General features: G+C 45.2%; 1 protein-coding gene across 5 annotated transcripts in view; it reads left to right on the top strand.

Annotated features, from left to right (window-relative positions):
* The window catches only part of SHROOM1 (shroom family member 1), a 38,470-nt gene that overhangs the window by 691 nt on the left and 20,580 nt on the right, over positions 1–17,199 (top strand). Inside the window, exon 1 of one of the 5 annotated variants that reach the window (XM_026858341.1) lies at positions 5,611–5,710. The exons of 3 other annotated variants lie outside the window; for them this stretch is intronic. The gene's annotated coding sequence lies outside the window, so the exon portion shown is untranslated. Of the gene's footprint in view, positions 1–5,610; positions 5,711–8,263; positions 8,283–17,199 lie in introns of those variants that run through there. One more of the 5 variants, XM_026858343.1, reaches the window with a different exon arrangement.

Genomic DNA, 17,199 nt, shown 5'->3' on the forward strand with positions numbered 1-17,199 from the left:
GTGTGGGGGTGTGGGTGAGCGGGGAGAGGAGGGTTTGGGGGGGAGCAGGGGAGCCCTCGGCACCTCCCTGAGCCCCTCGGCGGCTGCTGGCGTTACCGCGGAGCTTGTGCGGCTGGTGCGCGGCCGCCCCGGCTCCTGGGGGGAACGGTTAGGGGCGAGGGGGGTCGGGTTGTGGTTTTTCGGTATTTTCCTTCTAGTCGTGTGCGAGGCGTCACGGGCCCGCTGCCAGGTAACGTGCTCTTGTCTGCCAAGAACAGAAGAGTTTTTAAAAATGATTTTATCTAACCTGGTGGTATTTCAGTGGTGAAAAGCATTCTTTCATAGTTTGGAATATTGTGGAATTACAGTAGTAAAACAGTTTTGATGTGTAACAATGTGGCTTATTTATTCTGTCTTCAGCAGGAGGGGTTTTAATCTTTTCTGTTAAAGACCTGAGCTACATAATTATTTCCTGCAAAAATCACAGGGGCAGTAATTGCCTGGACCCTTCTTTTCCTGTTGTGCAGAGACCTGTTAATAGGATTCTTCTCTCAGAAAGAAAGGTCTCCTTAGCAGCATTTAATGTCAAGAATGAAGCAGTGTCAGGTAGAAACTGAATGTCTTTCAATGAAGAAGCGTATTCTAAAGAATTCCAACCTTAACTCTGGAGCGTTCAGTGTTTTGCAAAATAATCGTGAAGTGATGGATTTAAAAAGTGGGAAACGTCTCCAAATGGTCTGCACTTCAGTGTGAAAATTAATGAGAAAATAGTGAAGTTGAAACCTGAAAAACAATTTGAGCGTGCCTTTAGAAACCAGAAATCCAGGTTGAATCAATAGGGGAGGTGACAGAAAGGAAGGGATTCTAAAGCCTGTGGGGGAGGGAATCATGTAAGACTTTGCAGCCATTTACAAATGGTGAGAGAATATGCAAATGTATTTATTTATGAATTTGCCTGAGAGGGTTTTTGTATGCTGATGCTGCTTCTGGTTTGGCCTTATTTAGTGCTAAGGTGCAAGTCCAAACACGCAAAGGGCCAGATTCCTGCTGACGGGGCTATTCAGCCCTGCCAGGGTCTGCGGGGCCAACTGTGGGAACTGGAACCACATCCAGAGAAAGACTCTTCAGGCCGTGGCTGGAGAGGGCCTGGGCTGGCGAGCTCAGGGCCGGGGTAGCCGTGTGCCCTGCGGGGTGACGGGCTGTGGCTGTCCCTGCTGCCGCGTGTCCCGTACTTCCAGTTGTAGCACACGCATTTCCCCATTCTGACTTCTGCCCGAGTTTTTCATCTGGGTGTTTGCATTCAGGTGGGTTCCTTTGCCCAGAAATTTTGGGAAACGGGGACAACATGAATCCTATATTTCTAAGAAGAAACTTAGGGGGGAAAAAAATGAGATCTTGCCTTTTTTCAGTACTCCTGACCTGTCACTGAACAACTTTGTTTCCCACACTTTGGAGAAGGGAACTAAGTTTTGTTTTGCATGTATTTGCATCAGGGATGTGCTTTATGTTGTTCCTTCTGAAAATCTTGCCAAGTCTAGCCAATTAATAAGTCTGAAAAATGCGCATGCTTTGATTTTTTTTTTTTATTTTTTTTTTTTTAGTAACTTAAAGTTTGTGTCCTCAACATACTGGAATCTCCAAGAGCTTCCAGTCGTGGCAGGGCTGACTCTGTGCCAGTCCCCAAGTGTAAATGAAGATTGCTGCCTTAGACCTCTGGCTTCAGATAATAAACCAGATTGTCATCATCGCAGATCAGAATGAGATTTATTATTTTTTCATATGCAAATTGACACAGTGCCTGTACTTGCTCTCGCAGAGATGTATCCTGCTGTAAGTACAAGCTTGGCCTGCCTTCTTGGCAAAACAGTGATTAGTGCGGTGTGAGATGGGCTGCCTGTGCCTCGTGCCTGCTGAAGTGACCTGAGGGATCTGGGGGAGTTGGGAACGGTCCGTGTGAGGCTCGTGGTTGGGCTGGAGGATCTCCAAGGGCTTTTCCAACTGAGATGATTCTGTGACCTGTGTGCTGGCTGAGCGAGCTTGGGGATCCACTGTCAGCCTTCTGCTGTCCCCACTTCTCACACCTGACACTGGAAGCACTCGGAGTAATGAGGAATGACAGAAGGTGCTCCCAGAATTAATATTTTCCAACTACCATATAGGAATATATGAAGTGTTTGAGCTTGGAAGATCTTCATACAGTGAAGTACAGAAAATGTGCAAAGTGAATGAATGTAAATAATCAAATGAACTGGTCATAAGCAACTGTAAGTTAACAGACTGCTTAAAAACGTGGACTCGTCAACAATAGACAAGGTCAAATCAAAGTTAAGCCAAGCAGATGCTTTCTCTCAATTTTTTTCCAGCTCATCCCCTTTTGACAAGCATTTTATTTGCCTTTTTTCCTGTCTTCTGTGATGTGACCATCAGCTCTCAGCCATAAACAGTCCTGAGGCGGCTTTAACGAGGCCTTTAGGTATTCTGGAGTGAAGTCCATCAGACTTGGAGAATCTGAGGACCTGTAATTTATTCCACTTTCTAGGCTGTACTTTTCCTGTTCCAGGCTGAGTTCTTACACTGTGGTGGTGGTGGTTTTAATTAATGACCAGAATGACGAGCTCGTTTCTGGCTTTTTGAACAAAGACTCTAGCCTACTTAGCAAGAATGCTTTTCCTTCTCACTGAGTCAAGAATACTTAATATTCCCTTGTTTTTATTAGTTTGGGATTTGTTGGGTTTTTGGTTTTTTTATCTTTAGGCTTTGAGGTGTTTCCCATTTCTCTTTTTGCCTGAACAGCCCCAGTTCTGCTGGCTCTTACAGAGTCTGCCTGCCTGGGTGTCAGCTCTGCCTTGTCACTCTTACTTCCAAGTGCAGTCTCTGTTGAAACAGGTACTGACTCCCCTAGTTTCCCATCTGATCTCTGTCTTCGTCTTCATCCTCTTCCAAATCAGAGTTTTGGGGGTTTTTTTTGGTGCCCCCCTGATTAATTGCCTTTACTGGTTCCTGTTTCAAGCCTCCTTGCTAGGACAGCCTTGTCCATCATTTTCCCTCTGGCCTACCAGCCCAACCTCCACACACTTTTACTCTACTATTTTCCACCTGATTTTAACTCTTCTCTGAATTTGGCGATTCCTTTGCTCCACCTGAGTGTGATCCAGGCAGCACAGCCATGAGAGCGCAGCTGAGGTGTTCTGGTTTCACTAGCTGTGGGTGATGCTGGGCTTCCAAAAGAAATTCCAAGAATAGCTTTGTAAGCTGTGGATTGACTGCATGGAAACTTTACTACATCGAGTCTCTACTGAAGTGATGCAAAGTGGTTGCTCAGGGGTTTAAGTTCAGTCCCAAATTTAGATTACTTGGATTTCACAGGTAAATCAAAACCAAGTACTTGATGCAATAGCAGTTCCTTGCCAGATTTTTAGTCTGAACTCTGAAGGACAAGAGCTACTGTTTCATAAAAGATTGTCAGAATATTTTTTAACCTTGAGAAGACAATTTATTATGCTGAGACTTAAACAGCTGGAACCCTTCATCTGACAACTTAAAACAAGAACACCCAAACCCCCTATCTCCAGCTGGAATATTGCAATCAAATAGATCAATGTTTGTCAGAGGTACCTCTAGCAGGAAACATGAAGCAATGCTGATACACGTAGGAACTTTCTGGAATACACAAACCTGTCTATTTTCCGTCCCAAATATGACATCTCTCCTCTTTGGGAGTTTATTCTTGGTGCAGTATGCCATGCATGTGGAGCTATATAAGATTATTTCTTGGATCACGGACTTTTCTGCACCTGTCCCCGTTACCATACAGGCTTCTAGCTCTAAGAACAGGGAAGGGGTATGATCAGAATTCGATAATAATACCTTTTTGCTGTTCATCTGTCCAGGAGTAATTATGCATTGAGCTATCCACTGAGCCTGCATCTGGTAAAATTTCCATCCTGGTTTGCAGCAAATATTTCTTGTTAATTATTTTTTTTATGGTCGTAAATGTAAATCAGCAAGGTTTTTTTTTTCTGAAAAAAAGTTACTAATATAAAATTACAAATATTTATTTTTAAATTGTCAGCAAACTTCCCATGAGTTGTAAAACAAAGGGTTTAGATAGTAAACACACTCTCTGAGCAGAGTTCTGGGATAAGCTTGTAAAATGTAAAGGTTTGGCCCAAGGGTGTGTTGTGCTTCTGTGACTAATCATTGTAAAGCTGATCTCTGGGTTTTTGCTGTTCTGTCTTTGAAATGGTCGCCTCATGTTGCGTATTTATTGCTTATGCTGAATTTTCTGCTATCTAAAATATCACAAGCCGTTTTTACAGGACCATTTGGAGAAGACTCAGGAATGACTTGACTTCATCTCCTATATTGGAGAAATCCCAGCAGTATCATCCTGCTTGTATGCTACTGATGCTATCGAAATTATCCAAAACTATCGAAAATTATGCCCCGTTCAGCTCCTCACCCAGTCAGTCCTTCTGAGGGAACAACGTTCCCAGTACCACGAGGTCTGATTTAGGACATCTATATAAGACCTAGAATGTGGTGCCCAGCCTGCTTCAGTGTGCCCAGAACTGCAGCAATGTGATGCCCCAGGATCTCTGAGAGCTGGAATTCTCTGCTCCCCCAAAGGCTGCCTGTGAACCCCACACAGCAACAGCTTGGCTCGTGTCAGGAATGTTTGTTTCGTGGGGGCTGGAAGCGGGTCATCTGTGCTGCTTCCCCACGACATGTGGCCGTGCACAGCTATTCCGCATCGCTGAGGGATTTATACATTCAAGGGTCCTTCCAGCTTGAGATCGGATGAGCTCATGCGATTTGTATTTTTGTTTAATCCTGGCATAGTGTGGGCTTTCTGCTTATGGCATGTGTGTGGTTTGCACCTGTCCCTGCCTCCCTCTGGTTCCTTCACCCATCCCTGCTGCTGAAGACCGTTTGTAGAAGAAGCTCTAAGACAATTTAATCGTAAGATCGTAGTGGCCCGAGTGCTGTCCTCACCGGGTCTGCTGCTTTAGCTCCCTCCAGGCCTCAGTAGGAGTTAACCACCCCAGAAAGTGTCCTGATTTTGGGTGTGTTTGGCAGCTCTTGCCAGCTTACAGGCGGTTCAGTTACACTGCTGACCACATCCACAATGTGGGGGTTCTTTGATGGTTTTGCACGTCCTGAACACCTTGAAATAAAATGTTTAATTTTGGATGGAAATGTTTTATTTGGCACAAAACCAAAGCTTGTACTTTTAAGCTGAAGAAATGATTTTGATATGAGCTGAATCAATTCTTACATAGCTAATTCAGTTGTCAAACTGAAAATATCTGTGATGGGACAGTGCCTGAAAGCTGTTCCTGGCAGATCTTGGCTGACAGGGGTCACATCTCTGATGCTTCTGCCAGTGTGAAATTTTGAGTTTCTAGTCCCAATCTCATGAGAATTCTCTGCAAACCCTTGGCTGAAGTAAGTTGCTTAACTGGGGAGTGTGACTTTCTCTGTTAGCAGCATCTGTTCCTCGGGGAAGCTCAGCTACTGTTTCTACCATGTGGCATTTTCCAGCGAGGGCTGAGGAGCCCCACGTCTCGGACAGATGCAGAACCGTAACCGAGCTTAGAATTACACAGTGAGAGCAACTCCAGGATGTCAGTCCTTCCCTGCCCTTCCTCGTGCACCCGCTGCTCCCCATTTCCCCACGGCAGATCTCACGCACTAATGTAGAGGAGACCAATCCCTAAGAAGGCCCATGGTAAGTGGCAGGGGTTTTAGAACTGCTTCTGTGGTATTTCCAAAGGGTCTTGGGTGGCGTTTCAGAAGGGTCAGCAGAACTCTTCTGACACACTGATGGAACATGAGCTCGTGCACCTTCTCTTGGGCTGAAGGATCTGAGCCCATAACCTGACCTCTGAAAACCCACGCACAGAGCTTACCTGTTGCATGATTATTTAACACAGGAGTGTGGTCTAGGTGCTGGAGCAGGGACTTGGAGAGTAGACTTGTTTTCTTTCCACTTTTGCCATTAACTTATTGCATGAATAATATGGCTGAATCTCTGTGTGGCCCCAAATCTGTGTGCTGAATAGCTTCTGTCAGCTCTGCAGCTGGGAGGGGTTGAGTTCAAAGCACCTTTATAGACATACATATGTATATCAAGTAATTTTGCCTAAATTGTATAAAACAGACTGGTAAAACAAGAAGGATTTGCTCATATTAAATTAAAAAAAACCCTTTCCAGGTTAGTGGGTTTTGTCAGTCATTAAATGAGACTAACAGAATTTCCTGTTGGGTACTTAGGAAAATTGTTTCTTTTAAAATATAAAATTAAAAAAGCCGAGATCAGTTGTAGCATATCCACTTACAGGAATTTACAGAACAGATACCTTCTCTGCTTCCTGTTTTCTGTTAATAACTTCTGACAACTTTAGCACATGGCAAAACATCTTGAAATTTGTTTCGTCCATAAGTGAAAACTCTCACAAAAGCTGTTGTGGAATTTCTGTTGTGCGCAGCTTGCAGATGAGGTCCTTATCCGCAGAAAAGATTCATAGAAAAGAAAATGTATGCTTTCTAAAATATTATTCATAAATGTAAAATGATTTTTGTATATTACACAGTCACCCCAGTGCTTTCTGAAGTTCAGGGAGACTCCAGAATTTCAACGGTTAACGGGTGTTTCCAGACTGCTGGCCAGATGAATGCTTCCCAAATGTGGAGCTCTGTGATTAAGGAGCTGGGTTTGCTCAGAGACCTCTGAAACTCTATTTAGTGTTTGATTATTAGAATAATATTGCTTTTAATTGTGAAAATACGTGTGCTCAAGTTGCATTGTGAGACAGACTGATTTTTTTTTTTTTTTTTTCAAAAGCCGTGTTCAAGAAACATCAGTTCAGATCCTGCTGGTTTAATACATTTATACGCTTCACTGCAGTAAACAAAAGCCTGTGAGAAAAATACCTGTTACTGGTCGCTGTTCTGAGCTGAACTGGACTTAATGCCCAGATCTTCGTGTTCTGTATCTCTGTTGACCTTGTGTAATTTTTACCTTAAAAATCCCTCGCAGTGCTGGACCAAGCTGCTGGCAGAGCCTGCAGCTCCCTTTGCTGCACGGTGGTTTATCGGGGAGCACAGCAGAGCTGCCCCGCTCTGTATCTGGCACTCAATCACGTAATGCTCCTTTCCTTTATGACATCTAATGGTGACATTATTTATTTAGCCTCCCTGTAACAAAGCCACTATTGTACTCCAGTGTTGTGAGGGAAAGCAGAGAGCCTGCCGCCGCTTTGCCGTGTAACTGGATCGACATACCGCCAGAAGCCCTCGTTATTTATTTATTTTTCTAAGTGCAGAAAGAGAGGAGCACGTACCTGATGACAAAGGAAGGCAGCAGCTGGCATTTCTGCTCTTCAGCCGGGCCCTTGTCCTGGGGGAACCATAATGTCCCTCTCTTCTTACTTCTCTCACGCTTTACAACACTTAAATAGATCACGATTTCCTTGGGAGTTTGTTAGCATCCTGCACTGCTCTTGAATACTTAGATACAAGTGTGACTCCTGAATAGATTTTTTTTAAAATGTAGTGACAAGCCTCATTTAAATTCTAGGTTTATAGTTATCTGTGAAAAAGGGAAGTGTACCACTTCTGACAAGTGACACGTTGCTGAAACAGAATGCCCTAATTCTCTTTTTTCTTTTTTGAATGCCCTTTCATTTAGGCAATATCAAGAAAGAGTTTTGGCATTGATTTAAGCGGAACCAATATCAGAATCCAAGTGGATTTCTTGTGAGCCTCTGTGTGCTGGACACCCATTGGTATCTCGGGTACAGCACCACCGAGGGCCCACCCTCTGCCATTACCTCAGGTGGTCGGGGATTGGAGGGACAAGCCCTAATGCTTTTTGTGGTTTGCACCCAGACTCCATTTTCTATCAAAGGAAGCTGGGCACAGCGCTGCTGCTGGGAGCATGCAGGGATTTGGGGTGAATTCCTGTGTTCCATGGCTCAGAGCTGCTGAGAGGCGGCCGTCCCGCCCGGCAGCGTGTCCTCTCCTCTCCCCTCCCCTGCCATCGCCTCACCATTCACCCGATTCCTCTGTGAACTTTTCCAGCTCAGTAAACCAGCAGAAAATGGAATGAAAAGCCTGAACAGCTTCTGCCAGATTAGCAAACTGAATCAACTCAGCAGAGTCCAGCAAGTACCGGAGCTGCAGCAAGTCCAGTGTCAGGGATAGGCAAGAGAAATGGGAAGAGAAGGGGTGAAGACAATCTCTCCCCTTCGACTCAGCTGCATTTGAGCAGGTTCCCCTTGGAGGCCCAGGGATCACTGGTAATCTATGAGCCATGCAAAATGAAGTTCAGCTGCTTTGAGAAACTATATTAAACAGTGCAATTGAAACCACTCCTCAGTTATTCAGACCCTAAAATGTCCCAGTGTTGTGTGATACAGTGTATGGTGTTCTCTAAAGATTTTTCTAGGGCTTCGAAGAGCTCAGACGCTGGTGGAATAGCATTTAAATATGCTTACAACACGGTTTCACTTGGGAACCTTGTTCAGCTAAATATTATTTTATTTTTCCAACGAGGCTTTCAGATGTGACTTGATTGCTCTCACCGCAAGATCTACCGTTATATATTTTTCCAGGGACAAAACCTGTGACCTTAGTCAAAACCCCCAGTGAGGATTCACGCGGCTGTGCTGTTTGGCAGCAGTACCAAGTTCAGGTAATTCCTGGCAGCTGCGCTTTCCCCAGCGCACAGCTGCCTGCTCTGCCCCACGCTGCAGCCGCTGATACTGATGTGAATTGGGAAACTGGCCTTAAAAGGAGCATGAGCAAAGGAAACTTCTGTAGGTTGCTTTGGCTGTGGAACGTTTCGTATCAAATGAGGGGCTGAAGGAACACTGGGACCTGTCTTTGATCCATGGTACATCGGTATGACTAGAACAATAGTAGTGGCTTTGTGTTACTTTTTTTTCCCGTTACGTATTACCAAACAACTAAATAATAGAAAATGCTAAAAAATACTGATTATATTTACTGTAATGTCATGCGGAAGGATTAACTTCTGTAGGAATTATTGGATTCTACTGAAAAAATAATGAATATGTGTCTCTAATAACCCTGTCTCAGTCCTCTGTCCTGCTAGCTAGTTTGGTTACTAGGTAGGGCAGCCACATCTGTGGAGTCTGGGATTGATGAGATCTCTCAGGGGTATTATTTTGTCTATTAGGCTGTTGTTACTTGGATGGTTTTGGTGGGTAAAACCCAGGATTTTTATTTTTACTTTATATCTGTGCCATTGTTGACCTAGTTTTTGCAGCCAGTAACTCTGAGCAGCCATCTGTATCCCAACTGATGCCAAGTAATGAAAATAACACCGCAAGGTAATAGCCCACTGGGCAGTGTGGGGGGGTTATGGGTAGCATTTGCTGTTTGAATTGCTTCCCCCTTTGGATTTCACTTTCCAACACCTAGCAAAAAGGGCTGGGGAGGCAGATGCGCAGGGAGCAGCGCTGTGGGTTGAGGGGGGCTCCCCCCAGCCCTGCCCACGGCTCCTCTCCCGCGTGAGACAGCCGAGGTGCCACCATGGAGCTCTGGTTTTTACTTCATCCTGCTGCCCTGAGGGGCTCGCCTTAGAAACCAGTGACCCGTTTGGTGTGTTTGGGGCTGTACAAAAGGAGGCTGTCACAGCCATGAGAAATTATTTTAAAGTCGTATTTCTCTGATACCCCTGCGGTCTGTAACTGGTTTTGTGATGTTGGTACTTTACAGCTCGTGCGAAAACGTGCTGGTGAAGGGTGAGCAGGCGTCTCCCTTGGTGGTGTTGGTCACTGATGTCTTCTGCATTTTATCTAGAGCATCTAGAAAATATATGTAAAGCAGCATTAAGAGGCAAGTTTTGCCCTGTAATCCGATTTACTGCTTTTCTACTTTCAAGCAGTTTTGTGCAGCGACTGTAGTAGTGTTCAGAAATGAAAAGCGTACTGATGGCAACTAGTGACGTCTTTACCATGAATTATTAAGAGATTTTATGCATCTCTGAAAGCATTAGCTGTAAAAATTCAAGGATTCCCTGAAAGTCTTAGGTCTCAAAGCTAACAAATGAACCGTGAATATCGATATTTATGGTTGTGAAGCGGAGTTTGAAACCATAATGTAAACACTCTAAACATTTAGGAACCCAAGTGCAGATAAAATGAACCTCAGCTCTGTTGTTTTTACAAAATCCTTGGATTGTTTTTCCTCTTGGCCCTGTTTGTTATTGTTACCATGTAAGTTTATAGATAACAATCCTAAGCATGCTTTTTCATGACTTGTAGATGTCCTGAGAATATCTTAGTTATTTCCTGGTGGTGATGAATGAATGGCTGGTGTGCTTGTGGCTGACACGAGACTAAGGTTTCTGCCGTGTTTCTGTTGTATTCTCTGATTCTAACGTATTATGGTGGTTTTAATTGCCAAGAGCAGCTGTAAATTCTCTCTTTTGGGGTCTCTCCATCACGTCTCATTCAACTGTGATGAGTCATTAAATGTATTGCTGCGTTTATGGCAGGGCAGGAGTGCGTTGTCCTTGCTCTCCCTCCTGAGCAGCTGTGCTGTTCCATCACTGGATCTGCAGATACAGCAATGGGCGGTTATTCACCCCAAATCTACAGCGCTTCCCGTGAAGGCAGTGGGGAAGTTTAATTAATACTTGTAAAACACGGATTTACTGTGACAGTTGGGGCCCTAAAGGTGCTGCAGCCCTGCTCCCCGTTGGCCCTGCCCAGAGTTTTGCAGGCCTGTGGTTCCAGCTGGCGAGTGTGGCAGCACCGTTCGCCCCGATCGTAAGGAGCTGAATCTGGCCTCGGAACAATTTGCCATTGTGAGATACAAACCATTAGAGCTGCAGACCATATATAATATTTAATGACTTCTTTACAAGGCAGCCGGTTTATAATTTAGGAGGAGCATTTGGAGGCATGTGATTTATACTTTGGAATAACTTCGTAATTGGTGAATGTTGTTATTGTGTGCACAGTGCTGTATTACTGCACGTTACCAGTGGAACTTCTGCTGGTTTAGAGCTCCGGGTTACATGGTACAGCGCAGACAGGGCTGTTTGCCTGAGGCTTTGCACCGTTTTGCAAAGTTTCAAGTGATTTGCTCTGAGCTGTCGCTGACACTTTCCACCCTGCAGAAGCTTTCGGCACCCTCAGGTTGGGAGGGAGGTTGGATTTGTTTGTGAGAATCTCACAGTTTTTAATGGGTTTATTCTGACAACAGCGTGGCAAAAAGAGTGTTGTTTATCCCCAGTTTAGCTATGAGACACTTAATTTGAAGGTCCTTGAAGTTCGATGTCTGTACAGTTCTTGTCCAGAGCGATCAGCAGACAAAAGCTGGGTGCTGTGCTGTGTCTGGAAAAGTCTGGACATTTTCTCAGTTTTGTTGTGTTCAAATGTTTTTTTTTAAAAAACCCTCCTCCTAATATAAAGGCCAAACTTTACGAAGATCTGTGGCAAATCACAAATCAGTCATCTCTGACACATCTGCACAAAACTTACACAAAAGAAATGCCCCAAACCCTCCTGTGCAGAGAAGGCACGACCAGCGTCACCAGCTCTGGCCCCGAACAAGAGCTTTGCTCATGATATGGCAGGAGGAGTTGCTCAGCTTTGTCTTTTTCCTTCCAAGCTGGCATCATACAAGGCAAGATTTTATTTTTTTTTTTCTTCTAATTCCTCGGACTATTGGAAATGGTCCCTCGCCTCCTGCTGCAGAACGCTTGATTTGATCAGATACCAAGGCACTGCTTTGTGAAAACAGGATTTAAGGCAATGACTAAACACTGTTTAGTTACTGAGTAACTTCCCAGGAGCCCTTCTCCATACTCTGGGACTTACTGATCACATTATGCACTGGTGGAAAAAAAAAAATCAGGCTTAGGGATGGCCTGTTTGTGTACAGGATTTTGGAGAGGAGCCTGGATGGTTGCTCGCAGGAAAACATCAAACATGGGGCTCCTGTGTTCTACTCACGCACAGGAGATGTGGCGTTGAGGTTTTTCCCAAGAAAATGATCCCTGTCCTCTCCTGCTTCTGCTGTTCCATAAACCAGGGCTGGATTCTGAACGCTCTGTGGTGGCTTTGGCACCACCTGGCTGGAGAGTGTGATGAGTCCAGGCAAAAACCAAAGGCTGGATCTGTGTCCCACTGGAGAACAGTCCACTCCTTGCCACCACATAAAAACTGGATGTAGCCACAAGCGAGCGGATTATTTTTGTAGGAAATGTGGAAGGAATCCTCAGTTTTCCCTTGAGAGCCAATACATAAGAACAAATTAGAGAGCTGTTTCCAGCATGGTATCCAGCTGGCAGCTTAGTTTGAGGGGGGGGAAAAAAATAGTGGCATAAAATCAGCTTAATTTTTAAGACCAGCTGGAAACTAGCGGGAATTCACCTCACCAGATAAGGATGTTATAAAATTGGGCTCCAGCGCATATATTTAGAGGTAGGAAGGAATTTATAGCAGAGGCTTGAGTTGATTGAGTCACACAAAATAGGTGAAAGCCTCAGTCTGTGTGCCTTCTGGGCTGTTTTATGAACAAAATACTTTAGGAAGAAAAAAATTGCATCAAAAAACCTGCAGCATATAAAAACATAACTTCAGTTTTTCCTTGAGCTGTACAAGCTTTAATTGCAGAACCCTCTTTCTGTCCCCTTCTGCAAGCAGTACACAGATTTTTAAGAAAATCCAATTCAACTACTTTTTTGGATTCAATCTAACCACTTTCAGCTGGGTTTAGTTTTTTTTTTTGTCTAGTAGTGCTTCTGAGCTGCCCCAAGCAAGGGCTCTGGGCCAGTGCGGTGCTGCCCGGGGCTGGGGACCCCGGGGGATGAGGTGGGGGGTGAAGGGTGCTCTTGTGAGGCTGTGGGGGGGTGAAGGGTGCTCTTGTGAGGCTGTCCTGGCGGGATGCACGGGAGGGGAGGGGGCTGGGGGGGCGAGGGCCTCACCTGCTCTCTCTGCTGGGGCCTTGGCAGCGTCTTCAGGGAGTTTTTCAGTTGTGCCCATGCAGGATTCGAGGCCACTGCCCAACAGCTCGGGCAGAAAAAGCACCGTTGTTAATAATTGACTGGTGAGATAATGAAATAGCCGAGCCCGCTGTTTGCTCTCCTTCCCCTTCCACTGCCACTGTAACGCTGCGCCCCACGGAATCTCCTAAACCAAAGGGCGGTTTCCCGCGGCGAGGCAGAGGGGTTGTATGTGCAAGTCCCTTGTGCATCTCTAAAGCCCGTGCTGCGCGTGGAGCTCCCGCGGCCTCCGAGGTGGCGGTGGTGCAGCCGGCCAGGTGAGAGCGGGGCAGATCGCCTCTGGCATGGTGCGAGCTGCACTGAGGACACTGCAGATGCTGATGTTTACAGTTGCTTCTCCTCTGTCTTTCAGATCCTTGGCGGACGTAGCTGGAATGGGGATGTGAGGCACTGGCTTTTGTTTTTCTAAAGAGAAAATTGGAGGTAGAAAATCTGAGCCAGCAATGCTTACTGCGAACGTGTGTTCGGATCTCAGAGGTCACTAAGCCAAATATCAGCCCGGGGGGGTGTGTGTGTGTGTTTTAGATGGCTGTATCTGGTCTAGGTTGTCTCACTGTAATTCAGCAGTTGCTGTGATGCCTACCTGGACACTTGCTTTATGCAAGTAAAGAATGAAAATAATGTTCTGGTTACTTGGTGTTGCTTGTAAATGTTTGCTGTAAATCCAGTAGGAACTGTGATTCTGTGCTGATCTGTGGTCTGAGTAACTGCTCCTTAATCTCTGGGTAAATGCGTGTGTCTGGGGAGGGAGGGAGGCTCGGTGAAGCCCTGAGAGCGGGTTTGATGTTCCATGGTTTGAGTGGTTCTCGATTCACCTGGCTGTGCCCCTGGGCAGCAGTTTGGGGGGGTTTGAGAGGTCCCTGCAAAGCCAGAGGCCGAGGGTGTGCTCAGGCCCCAGCCCTGCAGAGCTGCTGGTCACAGGATGAGAGACCTCGCGCGAGTGCACCCCCAGATGCAGGCATGAGCTAGTGGAGGTGGCAGGAGAGGAAAGTGTGATGTTGGAAAATGAAGTGTCAAAGCAATGTGTTTTCTATCGATCCCTTCTCCCCACCGAGGACTAACTCTGCTCTCAGGTTTCTTGCAGAGCATCTGCTGCCAAAGTCCATCAGCTCCCCTCTGGAGGCACCCTTCTGTAACAGTCAGCAGGAAAACAGATGAAGGAGCAGGATATATCTTGGAAAATATTAAAAGCACATTTTGAAATGTTTAACCCAGGGTTGCAGGCAGCTGCAGGCACATGTGATTACACAAGGCTGCCCAGACGTCAGGGCTTATCCTCTGTGTCTCTGCGTGTGAAAAATTACCTTTTTCATAGGGAAATGCGTGAATGTAACCAAATAACTGAACAAGGGTAGAAGTGAATTCATACCAACAAATTTATCTTTAAACTGCTGAAATTATTAGTGTGTAAGGGACCGATCTGACACCTGTGGTGGACACAGACAGTCTGGTGTGTCAGCTCTGCTGTGCCAGTCAGTCTGACACAGACACAGGAGCTCTGCCCTACCCTTGGGGCTGCAGATTATGCATTTGTTTGCAGAATTAAGAAAATCCAGGTCCATGTTAAATAGAGGAGGTAAGAGGTCTGGCAGTCAGACATTTTAACCCAGAAAATAGTTGACCCTGGTACAAATGCACGTGATGATCCTCCCCCATAGGCAGCGTTTAAGTGGCGAGGCTGATGCTGAAATGCAGGTTGAGGATGGCCAGTTTGGGAACTTGAAGGGGAATTTTCTGCAGAACAGATTAAATGTAGAAAGCGGTATCTGAAAAACCTCCCACCTTTCTGTTTGGTCAGGGACTAACTGGCGTGAAGTGTTACAGGCAGGGCATCACTTGGCCTCTCGGGGCATCCCCTGAGCAGAACTTCCCCTTCTCGCCGAACTGCTCACCCACTGCCAGGGGTGGGATAACTGTCCTGGCGTTAGCTGCTTTGGTCAGGTCTCTCAGTATTGCTCTAGGCACTGCCTTTTCCCAGAAGGAAATAAGTTTATGCTTTCCCCAGTCTTTTTCCCCTAACATCTGTCAGTTTTGCAGCATGTCTGAATGCTGTTTGCAGACCAGGTGTTTAATTTCTGCCCGTGATTCTGAGCAACTTGCACCCCACCGTTAAACCTCTACTGATGCAACTGATGGATATTTCCAGATTATTTTTAACTACTGATACAGTTTCTCGTTGTTTAAGGAAACCAGTGATAATAATGTTTAGTGAGATTAAGTATAAATGCTTATGAATTCTGTCCAAATGAAAGATGGGCAAATACGGGAATGCAATACTTGCCAAAGGAATGGGCCAGTCTAATATATTAATGCCTTATATATATTTGGTGTTTTTCTCTTATTCCAATGGAATGTTCTGTAGTAACTGGATATTACATTACTGTCTCCCTCAGCCCAAGGGCAGGCACAATTATGTTTAACATCTGGATGAATTAGACTGAAGATAGACATCCTCTGGAAGGGAATCGTTTCTGTTTCTTATGTCAAAATAAGAAAGTTAGAGCTAATGGCTTTTTAAAATGCCAAATTAATATTAAATCATAATCCTTAATTTGTATGTAATAAAATGGCAGTGCTAATATTGTTTGTTAATTACATTTTAGACTGGCAGTGTGCTAGGAAAGAATGGAAAAGTTACATGCTTTATTGAGGGTGGTAAGTTTTTTAAAAAAATTTAGTTTGTAGTTGGAAGTGGAGGGCAGAGTGCTGGGTTCTGTTCCCACTGCAGGACTCCCAAACGATTTTATGGTAAGACACATAGTGCTGGTGGCAGTGACAGTATCTGATTAACGTTTGTAAGATAAACTCTGAGGTATGAGGAGATGGGTTTGTGAGATGAAGCTCTGTTGCCACATCTCTGCTTGCTTTCTCTGTCTGTCTTTCTCCTGTGCACAGTCTCCTCCTCACCCGTGTTCGGTGTTAACTGAGTTTTCCAATTAGCACAACCTGATTACCATGCTCTTCTGTTCTCTGGGAGGCGCTGGGTGAGCCGGCTTGGCTGAGCCATCCTGCTGCTCGGGGAAGATCTGGTAGGATTCTCTGTCTGAGGTGTTAAGTGTGGGTAGTCCTTGGACGGGAACGGCTCTGGGAATTCAGCAAAGGGAGCGTGGGCATTTCTGTGTCACTCGTGAAGTTCGTAGCACACACTCCAAAGCTCGCCAGGTTCAGCAGAAAGCTTCTAATTAGCCTTGAGGAGCAGAGAATGAATTGTTTAATCCATCTTTATTACTTCTAAAGGCCATAATTTAAATATATGCACACACACATATATATATATAAATAATATACATCATCCCACTTGATGAGGTGGGAACTGGAGCCTGCCTCTTCCCCTGCCCAGTGGATCGATGGGGTCTGGAGCTGCAGCAGCAGCGTTTGTTCTCATGGCAGCTTGGTCTGTGGAGAACGTAATTACAGCACAGAGAAACTGGAGCCTACCGTCTCTTTCTGTCTGGGCCTCTCGGACTGTAATGACAGAGCCATTCATTACGCTTCTGAGAATAGTTTTATATTATAGCAGAAAGCATCTATAGCTGCCAGAAACCCACTATTCTTCAAAAGATAAGATGACTTTATGGCATTTCCCCAGCCAGCCAACTCTCACCCGTAAGTATGAGTGAGAGCTAGCTCTCCCAGAACAATAATAAAAGCCCAGTAAAGGCAAATTCTGATCCGTAATGCTGTGAATACATTTGGTTTGGGGTGTGTGGCAGTTGCTGGAGCTGCCTGTTGTAAGAACTTGGTTTTCTAATTACCAAAAAGGACATATTTTTAAAACTGTCTTGCACAGAGGACTAACCAAATTTTAGTTATATTGGAATCAAACCACATGTCCGTGGAAGATGTTGAACTGGATTTCACCTATTTAGAGGCCAGTTTCTTTTCTTGTGGGCTTGACTTGATGCCTAAACTGTGGGAAGCTCGGTGCAGTCAGTAGTAGGTGAGGAGGACTATGAGAATTTTGTTTTTCTCTGATGTTTCTTGGACCGCCTTGCTGGCAAGCAGTCAGCAAGGTAGAAGTAAGAAAACATCTTCTGAGACTTCCCTGACCACTGGTCTAGGAGCACATGCTCATGTTGCAGCTTACCCTGTTGTTGGAAATCAAAGCTCTTTTTCCTTGCTGTCTCTTAAAATATGATGGCTTATCCGTCAGGGAGAAAGTGGTCCTCTGAGCC

The sequence above is a fragment of the Athene cunicularia genome, assembly GCF_003259725.1.
Source record: "Athene cunicularia isolate RWA chromosome 13 unlocalized genomic scaffold, athCun1 chr13_part1, whole genome shotgun sequence".
NCBI lineage: Eukaryota > Metazoa > Chordata > Aves > Strigiformes > Strigidae > Athene > Athene cunicularia.